Source organism: Mustela nigripes, chromosome 8 (assembly GCF_022355385.1).
Source record: "Mustela nigripes isolate SB6536 chromosome 8, MUSNIG.SB6536, whole genome shotgun sequence".
Classification (NCBI taxonomy): Eukaryota; Metazoa; Chordata; class Mammalia; order Carnivora; family Mustelidae; genus Mustela; species Mustela nigripes.
In genome coordinates this window covers 17158428-17164427 of record NC_081564.1, presented here as the reverse complement: position 1 = coordinate 17164427, position 6000 = coordinate 17158428, and the positions used below count along the sequence as shown (strand labels likewise).

Here is a 6000-nt window from a genome sequence, read left to right as displayed (position 1 = left end):
GCAGGCTCCCTGATGAGCAGAGAGCCCGATGCGGGGCTCGATCCCAGGACCCTAGGATCATGACCTGAGCTGAAGGCAGAGGCTTTAACCCACCGAGCCACCCAGGTGCCCCTGTATTTTCATCCTTTAAAAGTTGTTTGAGTCCTGGGAGCTTCAGGGAAGTAGGGACAGAGGGGGCCATAGATTTCTTCCAGAAATGGTCTCCTTTTCTTTGCACTCCCTGGGTAATTAGTGTTGAGGGTCAAGAAAAATGACCGGTCTTTTCTAACTGAACTGGTTAGAGGGGAGGGGAGGGAAGGGGGACAAACATCTGTTCCTAATTCATGGGACAAGGTAGTATCTCTGTGGCCCTTGCTTGCCCTGGGTGCTCCAGAAGCCTCTCGGTGTCCTGATCGGAGTAGGGGACAGAGAAGCAATCGCTTGCCCCTCGCTGGGCCGTCGGCTACTTGGAACCAAACCCTAGAGGTAGCTGCTCAGCCTCTAGTTGGAAGACCACTGGGTTAAAGGGCTATTTCAGAAACCAAAACGCTCAACTTCTGTTTTCTGGGAGTGTCAAGGAGCAGGCCGGCAGGATGAATTTATAAATGAAGAGCCAGCTTCCTTCCCTCAGTGGTCCTACATGCGGGCGTCCTGAGCCTCAATTTGCTACCTAGTCTGCTCCATCACATGCCCACCTGCAGGAATAGCCAGAGCAGAGCGCAAAGCAGGGTGGTGTCTTGACAATGTCTTCCTGGTTCTTTCTCTGGGCATAAACATGCAGATATTCATTATTCCATTGTGTGGCTTCTCATATAGGAGGACACATAGAGGGCCCCTGGGGGGCTCAGTCAGGGAAGTGTCCGCCTTTGGCTTGGGTCATGACCCCAGGGTCCTGGGATTGTGTCCCATATCAGGCTCCCTGCTCAGCGGGAAGTCTGCTTCTGCCTCTCCTGCCGCTCCCCTGCTCATGTGCGTGCTCGCTCTCTCTCAAATAAATACATAAAATCCTTTAAAAAGAAGAAGAAAAACGACGTGTGCATGGGTTGTTTCCAATTTCCTACTATTGTAAACAATGCTGCAGGGAACACCTTTCTGCCTAACGCCTCTGTGGCACCTGCCATCCTTCCCTTAGACCTGATTCTCAGAAATGGTAGCCTCCCTCCAACGAGGCCCCACACTGCCTCATAGTCCCATCTTCAGGAAGTTGCCTGCCCTGTGGAATCGGGGCTGGCCTGCACAGCATGTGACTCTCAAAGCTAAATCGTAAACAGCATCGCAGTCTCTGCCTTGGGCTCTTGAATCTCACCATCTGGGGAAGTCAGCTGCTGTGCCATGAGGATACTCCAGCAGCCTGAGGAGGTGCACATGTGATGGGAAACTGAGGCACCTTGCATCAGCAGCCACACCAGCTAACCAGCCATGTGGGTGAAGCAACTTGGAAGAGGTGTGGGATCTCAGTGAAGCCTTCCGCAGAGTGCTGTCCTGGTTTCAGCAGACTGTAATCTTTTTTTTTCTTTTAAGATTTATTTATTTGAGAGAGAGAGAGCAGGGGCAGAGGAAGAGAATCTCAAGCAGACTCCCCATTGAGCACAGAACCCAACACAGGACTCAATCTCACGACCCTGAGATCATGACTTGAGCCAAAACCCAGAGTCAGGTGCTTAACCGCCTGAGCCACCCAGGCGCCTCCCCCTCCAACCTTCTAAGAAGCCCTGACCCAGAACCACATAGCTATGCGGCCCCCAAATTCTCAACCTGCAACAGCTGATAAATGATTTTGTTTTAAGCCAGGACACTATTGGGTGATGGATTTTGCAGCCAGAGGTAACTAAGGGGCAAAGAATTGAAGACCAGAGCACTTTTAAGAATCATGACAAAGAATGCCATTTCTCCTTTCCTCTTCATTCTGCTGGACTGTCAGCTCTGGCTCTGACGTGGAACTGGTCTGATGATCTAGAGTGACCTCCCCATACGAGTTCCCATCAGCTCTGGGAACATGGAGTATATTTGGGAAGCCCTAAACGTGACCAACAGTCATCTCCACGCTGTTCCCTCATGAAGACTGATCTTTGATTAGTGGCTGTGGGCATTTCCAGGGAGAGATGGTCACAGCCCGTTAATGTGCCAGTGAATGCATCAAATAGCCCAAGCCGGCAGCAGAGAAAACCCAGCCTATTATCAGTTACTTGCCCCTTTCTTTCTTTGGATTCTCAGAAACCTTTTAAGGAGGGTCAGCAAAACCATCTGGCTCATGAAAGAATATTTAATCAGAGGCCATGCAGCCAGAATGAGGATTATGGTGAGGAAGTTGGCTTCCATTCCTCAGGCTCACGTGCTCTAAAGCTTTCCCCCGTGACGCACAGATCCAGGGAACCTGCTTAGGTACTTGGAGAAACGTTGAGGGTTCCATTCATTTAATCACTAGTATGTTTGGTTAATATTTATTTAGCATCGCAGACACTCAACAACACTATGTTGAGAACATTCAAAGGCGTGAAAGTCATGGTCTTTGTGCCTGACGTTGTTCACAAAGGCAGCGAATGAAGTAAAAAGTCCATAGATGGTGGTGTTCATACCATGTTCCAGTCCCAGCTATAACCACCTACAAGCTGTGTGACCCTGGACAGGTTTCTATACCTCTCTGAGCCTCTGTTTTCTCTTCTAAAAAGGAGAAGATAATAATAGTATCTGTTCACATGATTTGAGGATTAAAGGAGATAGGCATGTGAAAGGATCATTATGGGCCCTAGAGCTTGGCATGGGTTTAACCACTGTGGAGAGTGTAATTGTTAATAGTAAAAGGTCCCACAGCACCACGGATAAGCCCACATTACAAATAAGACAGACCCTGGGGCACCTGGGTGGCCCAGCCAGTTAAGCGTCCAGTTTTTTATTTCTGCTCAGGTCGTGATCTCAGGGTCCTGAGATGGAGCCCTGCATTGGGCACCCTGCTCAGCGGGGAATGTCCTTGAGATTCTTTCCCTCTTCCTCTGCCCCTCTGCCCCTCTGCTTGCATTCTCTCTTTCTCTCAAATAAATAAATAAACCTAAAAAAAAAAACCCAAAACCCAAATTTGAATCCCAAATGTGTGCCATGGATCAAATGCCTTCACCCCTCTGAGTTTTGGTTTTTGTTTTCTTTTTTAAGATTTTATCTATTTATTTGAGAGGCAGAGAGTGAGCAAGTGAGGGAGAGAGCACAAGCTGAAGTAGGGGCAGAGGGAGAGGGAGAACCAGGCTCCCCACTGAGCAGGAAGCCGGAAGCGGGGCTTGATCCCAGGATCCTGGGACCATGACCTGAGACAAAGGAAGTCGCCTAACTGACTGAGCCACCCAGGTGCCCCTCAGCCTTGGTTTCTTGATCCATGCAAAAGGTCTAATCGATGCTCCTCACAGGGCTGTTGTGCAGATTAAGGAAAGCAACGCGTGCGTCTAGGTGTTCAACACACAGGAGACCCACAATACATGGCAGCTATTTCTATTAGCAGGGAAGATGGTCAGAAAAGAAAATCGTTGCAATATAGTATGACAAATGCTATAGAAAAGGCCTTTCGGTGGGTTTTGAGGCATGGGTGTGGATTTCTGAGGAAGCAACTAGGAGTCCATTTGTGTACTAGCACCTTAAAGAACAAGTCCTCCTTTGAATTTGGGGCAGGAACTCTGGCTTCAGGGGTAGGACCCTGTGTGGCGAGCCTGTGCTCCTGGAAGCCCGGAGCAATTGGGTTGTTATTTAGAGTCTGTCAGATCAGGGCACCTGGGTGGCTCAATTGGTCAGGCATCTGCCTTTGGGTAGGGTAATGATCTCGAGGACCCAGGATGGATCCCCATGTTGGGCTCCCTGCTCAGGGGGGAGTCTGCTTCTCCCTCTGCCCCAACCCCCCAGCCTGGCTCATTCTTTCTCTCTCACTCAAAAAAAAAAAAAAAAAAAAAAAGGCTGTCAGACCAGGGGAGCCTAGGTGGTATAGTCAGTTAAGCATGTGATTCTTGGTTTCTACTCAGGTCACAATCTCAGGTGAGATCGAGTCCCACTCAGCACCTGCTGAGGTTTTGTTGTTGTTGTTGTTGTTTTTATTTTATTTGTTGGGGTACCTGGGTGGTTCAGTGGGTTAAGCATCTGCCTTCAGCTTGGGTCATGATCTTGGGGTCCTGAGATCAAGCCCCGGGTCAGGCTCTCGGCTCAGTGGGGAGCCTGATTCTCCCACCCCCTCTGTCTGCCGCTCTGCCTATTTGTGCTCTCCCTTTCTCTGTCAAATGAATAAAAATTTAGAAAAAGATTTTATTTATTTATTGGGGGGGGGGAGAGAGCTAGAGAGAGAGAGAGAACACGTGAGTGAGCATATGAGTGAGCCCATGAGTGAGCATGGGCAGGGGGAGAGGCCGAGGGAGAAGCAGACTCCCCACCGAGCAGGGAGCCTGACTGGGGCTCAATCCCAGGACCCCGAGATCATGACCTGAGCTGAAGGCAGATGCTTAACCGAATGAGCCACCCAAGTGCCCCTGCTGAGATTCTTTCCCTTCCTCCGTCACTCCCTTCACTAGTGCTCTCTCAAATAAATAATTTTTAAAAAGAAAAAAAAAAGAGTCTGTCAGACCAAGGTCCAAAATTCAGCTCCACCCCTGACTTAGCCAAGTGAAATTAATCAGTGCAGTTAAATCCATTTGCTTCTCAGTGTCTTCATCTGTAAAATGCTGCTAGTGATGGCGGTGGTATGTGCTGAGCGCCGGCCGTGTCAGACTTGTTTTAAGTACTTTGCATTCACGAATGCACTGAGTCTTCATGACAACTCTGCGAAGAAGGTGCTATTATCATCTCCCCATTTTACAGATGGGCAAGTTGTGGCACAGGGAAGTTAAGTCACTTACCAGTAAGCAGCTAAGACTGATTGTAAACCCAGGTCCTCAGGGTCCTCAGCCAGTGCTCTGAACATTTTAACTCTGCAGCTTTCCATCCGCATGACATGGTCTGGGAGAGGATAAAATCAGATGATACGCACATAAACTGCTAAACGCAGAGTCTACAATATATTTGTGGTGTTCCCTGGGAAGGGAGCTCCTGGCATTTTCCACCATTCTTTGCAAGCCTATCTTTTCCAAGGAAGGTATTTTTCCATCCCTACATATTTTAGAAAGGTCGTACACACCCCCTGCCCGCTGGCCGTCAGATATACAGAGCAGGACGCAGAGAGGATGGGTGAACATTTGAGGGCTCCCCAACTCAGTGAATCGTGAGTTCTCAAAGAGCCTGCATCCCCTAGCTTCCTGGGTGGGTCTTCCTGCCATGCTCCAGGCTGGACATATTTCCATGGAGCTTCTGAGCAGTCGATTATATATGTCCACCAAGCTAATGACGCCAAGGGCATGGCCAGGGTCTCCTAGCAGACCACTGAACACAGGCCTTGAATACAGCCTCATCAGCTGTCTTATTACTTATTGTTTCTGCTTTAAGGACTAGAGAAGGCAGAGGGAGCCTCACTGCATGGTGTAGGAAAAAGAGATCAAGCCTTGACATCATGGCCTTGGGCAAGCTTCTCCACACACTCCTTATATGTAGAGTGGGAGGATAAGGGCTATGTATCAGTTAACTACTGCTGTGTAACAAACCACCCCAAAGTGTTAGCGGCTTAAAGCAACATATATTATTTAGCTTGGTGGTGGGCTTGCTCTTGTGTCTGTGGTCAGTTGGACAGTCAGTCATGGCTGGATGGTCTAGGGTGTCCTCTCTCAAATGTCTGCTGATTGGTGGCTGCTGGCTGGGGGGGGACAGGATGTGTCTGGGTCATAAGACTGTTATCATCCAGCAGGCTAGCTGCTTCTTCCTGGGTTTTTTCACAGGGTGGCTGGGATCCAAGTACAGCAAGAGAGGGTAAGCTCCACACACAAATAATTTGCAAGTCATTGCATGTGTCATATTTGCTCGTGTCCCATTGGCCAAAGCCAGTCCCATGGTCAAGACCTGAGTCAGAGTGGAGAGCAACTGCAGGGACAGGGATGGGGCTGGATGGAAGAGAATAATTTGTAGCCA

General features: G+C 49.2%; 1 long non-coding RNA gene across 1 annotated transcript in view; it reads right to left on the bottom strand.

Annotated features, from left to right (window-relative positions):
* LOC132023830 (uncharacterized) overlaps positions 1 to 4918 on the bottom strand; it is a 9288-nt gene extending 4370 nt beyond the window's left edge. The window contains exon 1 of the long non-coding RNA XR_009406063.1: positions 4842 to 4918. This is a non-coding gene — a long non-coding RNA (uncharacterized LOC132023830). The remainder of the gene's footprint in view (positions 1 to 4841) is intronic.
* Between the last annotated feature and the right edge of the window lie 1082 nt (positions 4919 to 6000).